We start from the raw sequence: 16,374 nt of genomic DNA, 5'->3' as shown, positions 1-16,374 counted from the left end.
CTTGTACGGACCATAATACTTTGGTGATAATTTATTATCCTTCTTAGCTTGCTTTAGGGACATTTGCTTATATGGTTGTAGCCGTAGGAATACCCAATCACCTACATCAAAACTTCTTTCACTGCGATGTTGATCTGCCTGTTGTTTCATTCTATTTTGTGCCAACACGAGGTTATCCTTTAAGAGTTGGAGGACTTGTTGTTGATGTTCGATGTGATGTTCCACTGCCTAAACCTTAGAATTTTCTCTTAAATATGATGTGATGGATGGTGGTTGATACCCATAAAGTGCCATAAATGGGGTCATTTTTGTTGCTGTATGGAAGGAAGTGTTATACCACCATTCAGCCAAAGGCAACCATTTGACCCATTGTGTCTATTTATCAGATACAAAGCAACGAAGATATCTTTCCAAACATTTGTTTACTATCTCAGTTTGCCCATCAGATTGAGGATGATAAGATGAGCTATGAGCTAACTTAGTACCAAGACAAGAAAATAATTATGTCCAAAAATTTCCAGTGAAAATGGGATCTCTGTCACTTACAATAATCTTTGGGTTTCCATGTAGCTTTTGAACTATTTCCATAAATGCAGTAGAAATTGTACTGGCTTTAAATGGATGTGATAATGCACAAAAGTGTGCATACTTGGTAAGTCTGTCAACTACCACCATGATGACACTCTTTCCCTCAGACTGGGGTAAACCTGTGATAAAATCCATTGAAACCTCCTCCCAACGTTGGCTTGGAATGGATAAAGGTTGTAATAGACCCGGTGTCTTAATTGTTTCAACTTTATTTTGCTGGCAAACCAAACATTCCGCCACAAACTTTTAAATATCTGATTTAAGGCCATCCCAAAAAAATTCCTTCTTAACCCTGTGGTAAGTTTTTAAAAATCCTGAGTGCCCTCCTAAGGGAGAAGTGTGCAATTCCATAAGAATCTTTTGTTTTAGCTGGGAATTCTTACAGAGGTATAAGCGATCTTTGTACCATAACGAATCATTTTTCCAGCTAAATGTATCAGAAGTACTGGAATCTTGTTGTAGCTTTCGAATAAGTGCCCACACTTCTTCGTCATTCTTCCATTCCTCCCTTGCTTCGTTTATCCAATCTGGTTGGATAATAGAAATGGCACACAACAATGCTTCCACATCCTCATCCTTTCTTGAGAGTGCATCTGCCACCACATTTGTCTTCCCTTTTTTGTAGATGATTTCAAAGTCATAACCCAACATCTTTGTGACCCACTTTTGTTGCTCTTCAGAGGATAATCTTTGTTCTAAAAAGTATTTAAGGCTATCATGATCCATTTTTACCTTGAAGTGTCTTCCCATTAGGTAGGGTCGCCATTTCTTAAGTGCATGGAGTATTGCCAACATTTCCTTCTCATAAATAGCTTTGCTTAAAAACTTTCCCTTGATTGGACGACTTTCAAAAGCAATGGGTCTTTCATCTTGCATTAGAACAGCACCAATTCCATTTCCTGAAGCATCACATTCCACAATAAAGGTTTTTGTGAAGTCCGGTGTAGCTAAGAACGGTGCTTGGCACATTGCCTCTTTAAGATGTTCAAAGGCCTTTGTTGCTTCCGGAGTCCATGAAAATGAATCTTTCTTCAATAATGTTGTTAGAGGTGCTGCTATTCTCCCATAATTCTTAACAAACTTGCGATAATACCCTGTCAACCCAAGAAATCCTCGCAGATGCTTTATGGATGTGGGAATTTTCCATTCCTTAATGGCTTTAATTTTGCTAGGGTCTACCTTAACTCCTTCATGAGATACAATATGACCCAAATATTCCACCTCCTGGACTCCAAAGAAACATTTGGATCTTTTTGCATATAATTTTTCTCCTCCAATAGTTGTAGCACCCTGTCAACATGTTCAACATGATCCTTCCAAGACTTGCTGTAGATTAGTATATCATCAAAAAATACTAACACAAATTTTCTAAGGAATGGTTTGAAAATTGAATTCATCAAACCTTGAAATGTTGAAGGTGCATTGGTAAGGCCAAAAGGCATGACCAAAAATTCATAATGACCCTCATGAGTTCTAAATTCCGTTTTCGGAATGTCTTCAATCTTCATTCTGATTTGATGATATCCCGAACGAAGATCCAACTTGGTGAAGTAAATTGATCCATGCAATTCATCCAGTAATTCATCAATAACAGGAATGGGGAACTTATCTTTAATAGTGAGCTTGTTGAGCTCCCTATAATCTGGACACATGCGCCATGATCCATCCTTCTTGTGCACCAATACTACTGGAGCCGAGAAAGAACTTTGACTCGGTTGAATTATACCAGCCTCTAGCATTTCTGCAACCATACGTTCAATTTCACTTTTTTGGACATAGGGATATCTGTACGGCCTGATGTTTGGAGGAACACTTCCTGGAATCAGATGAATAGCATGATCATGATCACGCATAGGTGGGAGACCTTTTGGAGTCTCAAATACCTTGGAATGATTGTCCAGGACTTTTTGGAGATCTGGAGAAATAGATGATTCCAATGTGGAAACATCTAGCGAACATAATTGTGCAATTACACCTCTTTGCTCCTTTTTTAGAAGCTTTGTCATGCCATTAGAGCTGATTATCTTTCCTGGTTTCCCTGCAATACCCCTTAATTCAACTTCCTTTCCTTCCGTAGAAAATTTGATGAAAAATTCTTGAAAATTAAAAGCTATTGTACCCAAGGATTGTAGCCATTGGACTCCTAGTACAACATCAGCACCTCCCATTGGAATGGAAAGCATTGGGCTAGTCAATACATATTCTCCCATGGATAGCTTGATATTATGGCACTTTCCAGAGCAATTTATTGTTCCTCCATTTGCAATCATCACTTGACACTCTGGTGTTGGATATAGGAAGCAATTCAATTCTTTTGCTACCCTACAATGAAAAAAATTGTGGGTGCTTCCTGAATCAATCAACACTATTACCTTTTTCTTCTTGATTTGTCCTTCTATCTTGATGGTTTGAGGAGTGGTAATTCCCGCCAATGCATTACAAGATATGGTTGGATTTATTTGTTCTTCATCTAGGCTTTTTTCCTGGAGTATATCTTCTTCTTTTGACCTTTCTTGCTCCTTTTCTTCTTCCTCTTCACAATCTATGTAGAATAATTTCTTCTCAGCACACTTATGACCTTTAGTGTATTTGCTATCACAACTGTAACAAAGCCCTTTTGCTCTTTTTTCTTCCAATTGTTGTGGTGTCAACCTTATAGGTTGTGGAAGACTAGGGGCAACAACACTTCCGTCTTTATAGTTGTGAGTGGTATGCTTCCTCGTTGCCATAATTTTGCTTTCCATTTTTCTTGCTAACCTGAATGCCTTCTCTAATGAATCAGGTTCCCAAAGGTGAACATCATGTTGGATATTATCCTTTAAAGACCCTATGAACACATCAATCCTATGCTCCTCTGGAATATATTTTACCCTTATGTTCAATTTTTGGAACTCCTCAATGTGCTCCATTACTGAACCCTTTTGTTTGAGACTTATCAATTGGCTAAAAAAAGTGTTGCTTTTTGTATCTTCATAATGTGCTATCAATTCTTCCGTAAAAATTGCCCAAGTGATAAATTGTTTACGAGAGCAAAGCCATTGATACCATACAAACTGATTTGGTTCCAAATATACAGTTGCCATACGTACCTTTTGTGCGTTTTGCACATTATTGAGATCGAAGAATTGCTCCATCTGTAATATCCATGTGGCTGGATCCTTGCCATCAAACTTTCTCATATCGATTTTTGGAATATGGTGATTCTTCGATCCAACATTAGCGTCTATGGAATCATGATTAACATTTCTTTTGTTCTCATCATGAGTTTCCTTTACTACTTTTTCACCATTAGTGACCCTTTCTTGTAGCAACTTCTTCAATTCTTCCATGTCTGTCTCCAAATCTATCTTCAAATCTGCCATGTCTCTCTTCAAATCTGTCTTCGAATCATCCATCTTAGCTTCCATGCCCTTTATCTTAGATTCCACGCCACTTATCTTAGCTTCTGTTAGCTTTTGTGAGCATGACATTTGTTGCACTTGTTCTTGTAATTTTGATATATCATGTAGCATTTCTTCCTCTTCTTCATGAGTCATGCTAGAGCTTTCAGGTTCCTTACTAGGTGTTTGCATTTTCTTTCCTTGGGGCATTAGTTATCGATAATAATGCTTTACTATGCCCTTTGAATTTCGTTAAACCAAGCTTACACAAAAATTAAAAAAAAAACTACACACCTTTTTTCACCTTATAGAAGCCTGATATTGAATCTGATGTATCTCTGTTATTTCGTATCATCCAGTTCTGAAATTGCTACCTGTAGTAGCCTTCTGCGTCCTCTTTCTAATGCCACAAGTTTGAGCCAAATTGGATTCTCCAAGGAAGAATTATGTGAAATCTCCCACAGTGATTTGCTTTTAGACTGGTTCAGTAGAGCGCACTTGTACAACGTACCACGAGTCACTGTTTCAACCTTTCAATCTGAAACACACACACAAGAAACTAAAGTCCATCCTCTTTATGTACCTTCTTATGAAATTTCAATCCAATCCCCAAAGAGAAAGTTATGACGATTTTCCCCAGGTCACCCGTTTTGAATGTAATTCAGGAGTCTGCAAAAAGACCAACTTCCTTAGATCATATCTCCGCAAATATCACGCAAAAAGCTCTGAAATTCGGACCCAAGGTTCATCGCGGTTTCTTCTCAAATGGGTGTTTTTTGTGACTTCTGAAACGTCACAGAAAAAAAGTTATAGCGAAAATGCCACGATGACCTATTTGGAGCAGCGAAACCCTAGAATCCAAAGCTCTGATACCAAATGTTATGAAACCAGCTCAAGAAAAGATAGAAAAGATAGATAAACGCCTTAGAATTTAGCCTCTTCAAGGGGGAAACCTCCTTTACATTACATAAATTAACAATTCTTGGATGATACAAATGACAAAACCTCCTTTCTATATATAGGAGTCTAAGGAGTCACAATATAATCCAGCCGACCTAACAATAATAATATAAAGCCACAAAAATAACAATAGAGGGATTCTATGGGGCACAGAAATAACAATATGGGGGTAATAGGGGCACAACAATATAAATAAGGGGTATAACTACAATAGTAATGGGGTAATCACTAGTATTATAGGGACCCAACACTTCAAGTAACTCTTTCAAACCTACTTTAGGCTGAGGCTTAGCCTCCTCAACCTGAGAGGGCTCTCTCACAAGATTAAAGATTTGGATAATGAATAAGATGGCTAACTCTATGGAACAAAATGAAGAAGTATAAAAGGTTGAAACACAATTAGAAAGTATCCATTGGGCTTATGGAGTCAGATATGCTTCAATAGTGACAGTGAGGTTAGCTTTGCATAGAAGTCAAGGCATTCAGAATCCAACATATGTAGAACACACCAAACACATACAAGGCCAGTACAGTTTACGAATATATGAAGGAAATTAGAGCACTGTTAGTGATTTATAAGTAATCACATATTCATAACATTGTAGATAATAGGAAAATACAACATAAAACATTCATCACATTGAATTCTTTATGATTCCTGAGAAGCAAAGCCAATATTGTATTACCAAAAACAGAGTCTTTTACATAAAGCTAAATATCAGACTTTTTTCAATAAATTTGCAACCCTTAATACATTAGTTCTTCTCCCATATATAGAGTTCATGTAGATTCCTTCCTCCAACATGAGGGGAATTCGAATTCCTCCTAATTTGACACCTATTGACACTTAAAACTAACTATTTAATACAAAAGACAGCTAACTAGGAGTCTTAGAGACCTAATACAACTAGGAGCGTAACTCCTTATTATGATTACAACAGCCTTATCTAAACATTTAAAGCATTATTTGACACCTATAACTCCATGAAGTCGAATTTGATGGTGCTCATAACCTTCCAGCTGGCCCTTGATGACTCATCCTTTTGTTGTTCCTAGAAACTAGGAAACTGTCCCTTGCTTTGTTCTGGCTGAAAAATAGGTCTTGGGACATAGCTCATAAATTCTCATAAAAAAAATATTTTGAAAAACTGAAGGAGTTTTTTGTGAAAAAATCCATGTTGAACAAAAACCTCTCTTGGTTCTTTGAAACATCTTTCCTAACGCCCATAATGAGTCTTTAAAAAATAGGTGTAAAAATATGCTTGTGAAAAACTGCACCTACAACAGTTTCATAGCACAAGTTTGATCATTCATTTCTCTCAAATCATAATGGATTCTAAGAAAGTGAAAGAGGTTTTTGTACCTCAGTGCCTTAAGAATGAAAACCTCTTTCACTTTTCGGAGATGAGTTTTTAAATTCTCAGAAACGCTTATAGAAATTGACTGGTAAAAACAAGGAGAGAAAGTTCCTCCTTTATTGCTTTTGGTCTCCACAGGATCTTCCTTGATTACACAAAAATGTATTGAAGTGCCATGTTCTTCATGTGTTTTGGACCTTTTCCATGCACCCGTGTGAAGATAAAACCTCTTTAATGCTGCCTGAAGGATAATGAACAATACCAGCTGTGATCACTTTTATAACAAATGGTTTATGATTCATATATGCTTTTCCTTTGCCTATTTTTCCCTTGCTGGATGTTTGTATTGTGTAAATGATCCTTCTTTAGAAACTCTCTTTCAAAAAGTTTTCCCTTTTGTCCCTCAAAATTGGTCAACTATATCAAAATATGCAGCTACAACAGTTTCGTAACGTGCTACAAAACTGTTGTGCATTAGGCATTATCTTCAGCAATTTCATAGCGCGCTACGAAACCGCTGTGTAATCATGAAAACATAGCTTAATGCCAAAATTTGACTGTCTTGAGTTTCTTTATCTTGGAATGTCCCTTTCATCTATCCTAAAGTTGTTCAAAACTAAATGCAGAGGCATCATTCTTCAAGGAAAAATTCAACAAGGCAAATCATCAAAATTTGAGGACTTAACCTTACTTGCTACATGACTTTCCTTAGTTAAGGAAACCTTTCCCGCTAGCTTAGCTGTGTCTTCAGATCTTCAATTTTCCTTTTCAATTTCCTTGCCCTTTCCTTCAATTGGGCAATCTCAAGGTTGGTAGACATCAATTTCCTTTTTGACTTCCTCAAAGCTACATTCTTCTTCTTGAGTGCTAACTACCTTGCTTGAATTGAAATGGAGAACTCTGATCTATGCTGACCCTGAGCTTGCCAAGTGCTTCTTATGCATGAAAGGAACACGAAAGCGACCATGACCAATTCTTCCTTACCTTACCCCTTTTCTTTGAAATTTTTTTAGTGATAACATGAGGAATTCATATTATAACTCTATACAAGCTTCAGGGTAGCACTGTTATTGATGTCTGCAACAGTTTCATGGTTCCTGAAAGTGGAGAAAAAAATCTAGTGATCTTTGGAGTAAATACCATGCTATGGCATAAAAGGCTTGGACATATTGGAGAGAAGGGCCTTCGAATAATTCATGGTAAAGGTATGATAGAAGGTATGTCTAATTACTCTTTGGATTTTGATTTCTGTGAAAATTGTGTATATGGGAATAAAAATCGAGTTAGTTTCCCCTCCGGTGCTAAGAGGGAGAAACAGATTTTAGAGCTTGTGCACAATGATGTGTTTGGACCTATGTCAATTCCATCATTGGGTAAGTCTATGTACTGTGTATAATTTATAGATGACTTCTCAAGCAATACATGGATATATTTCCTTAGGAAGAAATCTGAAGTCTTTGACATGTTTAAAGAATTTAAGGCTCTGGTGGAAAACGAGACAAAGAAGAAGATAAAGGTGTTGAAGACAGATAACGGTGGAGAGTTTTACAAGAAGGAATTTGAAGATTTTTGTAAGAAGTGTGGTATAGCACAACAAAAGACTACTGCATACACACCTCACAGAAATTGAGTTACATTAAGAATGAACAAAACACATATGGAGAAGGCAAGAAGAATGCTCAATGGTGTTGAGTTAGGAAAAGAATTCCGAGTAGAAGCCATCATGTTAATTTTAGGTATGTTCTATACTTAGAGAAATTTATTTCAATTTTCACGGTTAGCTCCATACCTTTTCCAGATTAGCAATTAGATCAGCATTAAAGTAAACTACAGATAGAACATAAACATAAATTGCAGAAGACAAGCCAATACATGAGGACACAAGATGTGGCGCTAGCCAGGGACAAACCCCAATGTGAGGATACCCTTTATCAATTCTTCTTTTATGTTCTTCAAAGTTCAGCAAAGAAAGTGAGAGAGATAGTACATTTACAATAGAAGTCAATCACTTTGACTTTTGATATTGGCATGAGATCAGTTGAAGACATATTTCTTCAACTGATTCTCTAAGGTTACTCATTCACCTATCATAATGTTGCATCTCATCTATTTGCTGCACATTACCATGTGACACCTTGTTGTACTATCACATGTGTTTAACCTTGATGACTGAGCTTCTCTCATCTTCATGCTTCTCATCATGCTGCATCTTCCATGGTCTTATTCATCATCAAGCTGCCCATGCTCAAGATCTCTTTCATCATTATGCTGCCCATGATAATATCATCATGCATCATTATGTTTCCCATGCTCATATCATCATGCCGCTTATTATGTTGACCATGATCTCATACATCATGCTGCCTTCCTTCGGAGACAAAGACTCTAGCTGTTTCAGTATTTCTCGGTAGTTCCGGCTTTTCCAACTTTTCCTGCAGTTCTGATAGTTCTGGAATTTCCGACTTTTCTGGATTTTCCAACTTTTCCAGCTTTTCTGGCTTTTCTGGATTTTCTGGCTTTTCTGGTATTTTTGGCTTTTCCAGCGTTTCCGGCTTTTCTGGCAGTTCTAGCTTTTCTGGTAGTTCCAGCTTTTCTAGTAGTTCCTGCAGTTCCGGCTTTTCTGGCTTTTCCATCTTTTCTGTCTTTTCCAATATTTCCATCTTTTCTGGCGTTTTCGAATTTTCTGGCTTTTCTCGCAGTTTCGGCTTTTCTGAAAGTTTCGGATTTTCTGACTTTTCCAGCAATTTCGGCTTTTCTAGCTTTTTTGGCTTTTTTGGTTTTTCCGACAATTCCATCTTTTCCAGCTTTTCCGACTTTTCCAACTTTTCCAGCAGTTCTAGCTTTTCCGGCTTTTCTGGCCTTTCCTTAGCATCTCTCCTCCTACTAAAACCCAAATACAAGTAGAGAGAGGAAGAGATCCAAGTGTGTGTAGAAATGACTTGAAGTCCTCTTCTATTTGTACTAAAACGTAGAGGTTTAATAGACATGACAGTTGGACTTCTAAGCCTACATAAGTTGATAGCTGACTTAACAATTTGTCCATAACATAAATAAATTTATAACTTCATAAATACTTATCGGAATCGGATGATATTTAGATAAATCCTACACCTCTCAATGAGAGGTATCCAATAAAAATATCAGTTGCCATAAATAATATGACCCACATGGAGTTTGGCCTTAGTTTCCAATTTTAACACTCCCTCTCAACTAGGGAGAACTCCATTCGTGGATCCATATGTCCAACTGTACTATCTTTGCTATCAGTGCCTTGCACTGCTCTGCTTAGCTCTATTGGCTCTGCTCAGCTATGTTGGCTCTACTCTACTCTGTTGGCTGTGCTCTATTCTGCTCTACTCTGCTAGCTCTGCTCTGCTCTTCTCTACTGGCTCTACTCTGCACTGCTCAGCTCTGTTGGCTCTGCTTAGCTCTACTAAGCTCTGTTGGCTCTGCTCTGCTCAACTTAGCTCTACTAAACCATGAAGAAGAATAATTGATCTAGAATGTGTCATACCATTCTCCACTGACCTGAAGTCAGACTCAGAGTGTGTACCACTGGTCCCAAACCAGTCCTCAATTGACCCGAAGTCAGTGTCATAGTAGGTACAACTCCTACCACTATTCCCAAACTAGTACTCTACTAACTTGAAGTCAGTCTCAGAGTATGTACCACTGGTCCCAGACCAGTACTCAACCAACCCGAAGTCAGTTTCATAGTGGGTACAACTCCTACCACTAGTCCCAGAACAGTATCATTGATCCCAGATTAATGAATGTCATCCTAGCATAGGGAGTTCGGTATATACAACGATGCATCCATCGATACTACTATGGTCCGTATCCTCATTTCCCTTCTCATTGATCAGATGAGAAGTACTTCCCATCAGTCCCAGACTACATTGGTAGGATGCCTCGAGAGGAGAACTTGACAAATCCTGTCCTCACAGGACAAGTAATCATCCTGCTACATAATTGCCATGGAGAACACATCATCCAGGCCTCACAGGAGAACTAATCATCCTGCTACACAGTCGTCATGGATAACCTCACAGGAGAATTAACCATCCCACTACACAATCGTCATGGAGAACACATCATCCAGACCTGACAGGAGAATTAATCATCATGCTACACAATTGTCATGGAGAAGACATCATCCAGACCTCACAGGAGAATTAATCATCCTACTACACAAGATAGCGAATCATCTTGTCCCACAAGAGAGTGAATCATCTTGTTCACAAGAGAGCGAATCATCCTGTTCACAGGAGAGCGAGTCATCCTTTCCCACAAGAGAGTGAATCATCTTGTCCCACAAGAGAGCGAATCATCTTGTCCATAGGAGAGTGAATAATCCTGTCCACAGGAGAGCGAATCATCCTGTACCAGTGTGCACCACCAGGGGAGGGTGAGTCACCCTGTGTTGTTGGGAAAAGTATCCAATACGGAATGACCCTATCCCACTCTAAGGGTGATAGTTCCTTAGCAACAATCAAAGCAAAGCTATCTGAGATTACTTCTTTATGAGATGTAAAAGAGGGGAGAAAGAGACCCACTAACCGATGTCTTTCGCTAATGATTGATCCAATCTTCTCTCTTTGCTGCTTGCCCCCAGCTCCTTGCTCTTTCACTGGCCCAGCTACACCAAGATCCTGCAAAATGGAAAGAGAGGGAAACTACAAGAAGCATACATTCATAATTGATTCAAGGATTAGAATAAATCAAATACACAAGTACAACAACACACCATTGAAACACATGCATATAGAAGAACCTCAAATGCTTTATTAATGGAAGAAGTAAGGTTCAGGAAGTGATACGACCATAAGAGGCCCAATCCAGCATCACCTTCCCAGCGGAAAGAAATCTCCTCTTCAGCTCCTTCAAAGCAAATCACCCAATAGTTCTAAACTCAAACCAACATCAATTCTTTACATTCACAAGATTCCAGCCTCCTTAGACCTCATGAGAGAGATCTATATATAGGAGTTTTGGAGAAAGGATGAGTCAGCTTGAGGCTGGTATGAAGCTGACTAGTGTCCTCTCTCACTTTAGTTATTCTTCAGTTCTTGAGTCCACTTGGAGGTTCTTGCTTCCACTTGGAGATCTAGACCCTCTTACTCATCACCAGTCGAATTCCCTGATCCAAGTGTCATTTTGGAAGCTTCCTGGGCATTGACACCTTGAGAAATGACTGTGCCACATGTCCAAACTCGCCCAGCGCAGGTAGCCTTCTTTGTAGTTGACATTCAACGCAGGTAGACAGTGGAGCACTTGACATTCAGCGCAGATGCTCAGTGGAGCAGTTGACATGATCCAGAATTGCCTTGTTTTTGAGTGTTTTGAGGTGGAGAACTTTTATTCAGTGCTGTGGTTTGCTGACCTTGTTCCTCTAGGGGTAGGAACAACATGTTTAGGGACTTTGGATCCCTTAGATTATGGACATTTCATGCTTCATGCTGTAAGGCACAAAAATGTCTATAACACCCTGTGGTCGTATATTGCTCCAGTAAGAACCACAAGCCCCTAGAGCTCAATGTATACAACATGCAGGACCCTTGTATAAGGGTCTCTTGACGACTCCAAGTCGTTCAGGAAAATCACAGATTTGATCTTTCCCCCGGGGCTCAGACAAAGTGTAGTGATCTGTAGATCATCTCATAGTGATGGAGCTTCCCTCCTCATAGACTTACCATATCCCAGATAAGGTAGTATCTGATGTCTATCTACTGGAGAAATCATCGAATACGGGATTCCCCAATAATCGAATCCCACTTCTGGTTGTCACAGAGAATCATAGTGGTACAAACAACTCACTTGAAGAGCTTCCCCAACCAAGCAGCTTCATACGAGATCATACGTAGATATGTATCCGGTCTTAGCAGTTCTTATAACAACCGACTTCTGCTTCCTACTCATTGTTATCAGGAAATCTAGTGTCCACTCAGAGCTGCTAGTCCCACTAAGACTGGTAGCTATCTTAGAAACAAACAAACTAAAACTACTTTCGCTTTCCTTTATGAGAAATAGATAAGAGGGGAACAAAGGGCACCAACCTCAGTCTTGCGCTTAGTTCCTTGCTTGGTTCCTCTCCCTTCTGACAGATCCTTGCCGCTTTTCCTTAGTCTACACAGCTTCAAAGAGTACCTGTGGAATCAAAGCAACATAATACTATCGAAGAACAAAGATCTACAATCATAAGCAATATAGGACCAGATATATATTGACCACACAATTTCATATATCATCAAACATACAAGAATGTGGAGGAAAACTTGAATAGCTTTATTAATATCAAGAAAATAAAAGAGGATTACAACCAATTGCTCTGACCCAGCGTCATCCTCCCAACATGAAAGCCCTTCTTCACCTGATGAAAAGCTTAGATCACCCCACACTATGATATTCCACCAAGAAACCAACAACACTTCCTTACAAGATACAAAATTCCAGCCTCTGGATCTCTGGGATGAGGGATCCATATATAGATGATTGCAGGGGGGTGAGTTAGCTTCTGGGATTTTGATTAGTGTCCTCTCTCTGATAGTTCTTGATTCCACTTGGAGATTGATGATCTCTTACTCATCCTTGGGCGAATTCATAGAGGCAAGTCTCATAGGAGAAGTTTCCGGAAGATTCCATGACGATCCACCTTGCAATTTGTCTCTTCCATTTGTCTACTCTCACCCATCACACCCTACAGAAGGGCTTTCCAGTATGCATCGCACCTTTTACACTGAGCAGGTGAGATGCATTGCACCCTCTGCACTGGGCAGTCTATATGGTCCAACCTTGACCACTTCTGAGCAGTTTCCTGTGGAGAACTTCTGGGAGATGATGTAATCAGTTGACCTTGTTCCTTTAGGTTGTGAAGCAACACTTTTAGGGAATTAGGAGCCCTTGGTTTATGGACATGTATGATTGGGGTTTCAGTGCCCAAAAATGTCTATAACAGTTGCCCCGTAAAGCATGAGGTCATTAATCTTTTGATGTCAGGTGAAATGCTTTATCATGAGTATCCGAAGTTTTTTCGAGCTAGAAGGCGACCTGTAATAAGATACAATACAATACATTATCTTCATAATATTTTTCATGATCTAGCTGAGGCAGGCATTCCCATGCTCAGATTTATAAATTCATTTTCATGTACATAAGATAGACAACCGTCTGTGTGACAAACTGATGATTCTGATAGAGTCATCATCCTTTGATTCAGATGATCATCTGTGCAGCAATGATGTACATTTGATGTCTTTATTTTCCTGAATATACCGTAGCTCGAATGGATGACACTAGATCCGAGGTCTTCAAACTCGTCCAATCTTCACTCGGAGTACAAGTCGATCCATGTGAAAGATGTTCTGGAATTGAACATGGAAAGACATCGCCTGGTTACCAGCAAATGATGTAAGTTGTTAACAAGCGCGAGAGGAATCACCAATAATGATAATGACCCTCAAGGTACTACAATACAATTCGTGTGGTGTGAAAAGGGACTTGGCGTCGAACACCATGCAAAATCTTTCAGTCGAAGGCTATTGATGTAAACTTGTCGCCAGGAGTGAGAAACTTGTCATTGAGGCATGCAAGCTTCAAAGTACTAAAAGGGTTGTTTCTAAGTCGACTTCTTGGATAATGCGCTGATGTCGACAAGAAGCGACCCATCATAGGAGGGCCTTAATGAATCCCACATCTACAACATGGAACAGAGTAAATGATTTTGGAGGTGAAAATGATCTGATGATACAGGGTTCAGGGTGGCGGTCATGAAAGAATGGAGCGTGAATGTATTGTAGTGGATGAGACATAGGCAAATTCTCTGAGCGACTTCTCTTGAGCATACCGATGACACTGACATGGATTGGTAGCGTTAACCCCCAAATATGGATGGTGCGATGGACCAATGGTGATATGACCGGTGAACGGAATAACCCAACCTGACTCGGATGTGGAGTGAAAGTGTCATGTTCAAGAGCGACTTGCTACCAATAAAGTTTCTTCAAGTTTTCTTCCCAATTTTTCCCTAGTCATTGCTGACCAGTACCTCTTTATTTTTGTCAAGCTTGAAGAGGATAACATATGCTTGTTCTATAATTTTCCCTTTGGGCAAACCCATCGCTATGTTTTAACGAGCCTAGCGACAGTGAAACTCGTTCTTGTTTATATGGACAAGTTTATCGCTATTTGGTTTTAACGAGTTTAATGACAAAGATAACTCGGTCCTTTTCAATTTTAGAGAGTTTGACAGGGACGTAAAGGAGACTCCGATAATCCCTTTTCGTCATGTAATCCCTTAATTCTGAAAAAAGTATAAAATAATACGAAAGGGATGAATTTTTGGTAATTTTAACGAGCCAAACAAAATAAGCGCTCAATCGTTTTGCGTAATAATCCCTCAGGTCCAGAAAGATTAAAATCTAGAGGAGGGATAGCACTTCCGGTAGCTTTAACGAGCTGGAGAGGCCAATTGCTCGGCAATCTTTTCATATTTTATGAGTCAGACCAAAAGAGCTTAAAGGAGACTCGTTTTTTGAGGAACGAGTGATAATTTTAGGTAGCAACTGATTCTAGGTAAGGTTTAGAATTTTCCAATCACGACAGTGTCACAAGGATGGCTAACAGGATCACTCGTCACAGATATTCCTCAAAAGGGGTAAAAAATCAAATGGAGGTGAATGATCGGCTAAAACAGAGTGGAGGTGATGGTAAGAACACGACCAAGGCTCAAAAGCTGATGATATTGCATTCACAATGGTTATTTACTAGGGATTGGTTCATTTTTTAATGAGCTTAAACTCTGGGGGAAACATTTGCTCATTGCTAAGGTTTAATTTTTAATGAGCTTGAACTTTGCATAAAAACTGCTCGTGCCAGTTGTATAATAAGGATGTCTCATTGATAGGTTCAATTTTTAAGGATATTGCACCAATCGAAACTTTGCTCCGGATCCTTTCATTATGTAAGCTAGGAACAACCAATCCTACGAGTTTAAAGGGTTGAGAAACTACAAACTAAGAAATTAAATGGTCGCTCTTCGCTTGCATGCAAAAAGGTTTGCATGTCCCCAGGCATAGAGAAGTAGAGTTTCCAGGTTACCATATGAAAGCTATCCATCTGCGTTGCAGACAAAATGCTTCCTTGTCGATGTCTACCGAAATAGACAAAGGTGAGTCGCGCAGTCGCCTCCACTCACATAACTTTGACGAGGGAATCTTATTCCAGCGTAATCCCATTTTCATAAACGGACGGGTATGTCAAACTAGTCATATATCCTTCACGGAAACGTACCCTATACACAAGGTTTTCCTGCCAAAACAGACCAGGGAGCATGCCCCCTGGGTTTCAGTCATGTCCTCCCGAATCACTCGTGCTCTTCAGGTGGACGGACTAGAGATTGATGAGACATTCCTTGCATGAAAAGACCATTTAGGGATTGTATTTGACTATTAGCTATGTGTGAACTGGGGAGCGAAAGGTTTTCTACGAGCTTGACCACTTGGCCTTCATGCGGAAAACACATTACTCTAAAGAATGAGGAGACAATGGCTCCCATGCTATAAATATAGTCGTGCCCAAGGAGTAGATTATAATCTAGAGGTCCTTGGACTACCATTACGTTCATATAAACGGTTTTCCTTCTCAATGTTATGGGTACATTGGGAAGGATCCCTAATGGTTGACTGGTTCCTTTGTCGAAGCCTATCATATTTCTCATCTCAGGCAGAAGCGATGGTGAACCAAGCACTTTCCAAGCAATTGAGGAAAGGATACTCACAGAAGCCCCTTCATCTATGATGGTACTAGCCATGACCATTCTGTAAGCTTGTACAATGATTCAGAATGGTACATTAGCCGGTAAATGGGGTCTGCCTAGTAGATTCCAATCGAAGGAAACAACTAGGTTGCTTGGAAGTGGGACCGATTAGACGGCCGGATATGACTCTGATGAACTTCTTCCTGCGTAAAGGAATGGTTAGATTGCCCCCATGTTCAGCGGAGTCTGTGTTTACGAAAAGAATTTGAACGGTGTCATTCTCATTCTCTTTGGTGATTGTATCATCTGAAGATGGACCTTCCGAAGACAAGAC

Source organism: Pinus tabuliformis, chromosome 1_2 (genome assembly GCF_031772625.1).
Source record: "Pinus tabuliformis cultivar Carrire ecotype Pingquan chromosome 1_2, CPIR1, whole genome shotgun sequence".
In the NCBI taxonomy this organism is placed as follows: Eukaryota; Viridiplantae; Streptophyta; class Pinopsida; order Pinales; family Pinaceae; genus Pinus; species Pinus tabuliformis.
The sequence above is the reverse complement of the archived record's forward strand: the minus strand, read 5'-3'. Positions refer to the sequence as shown.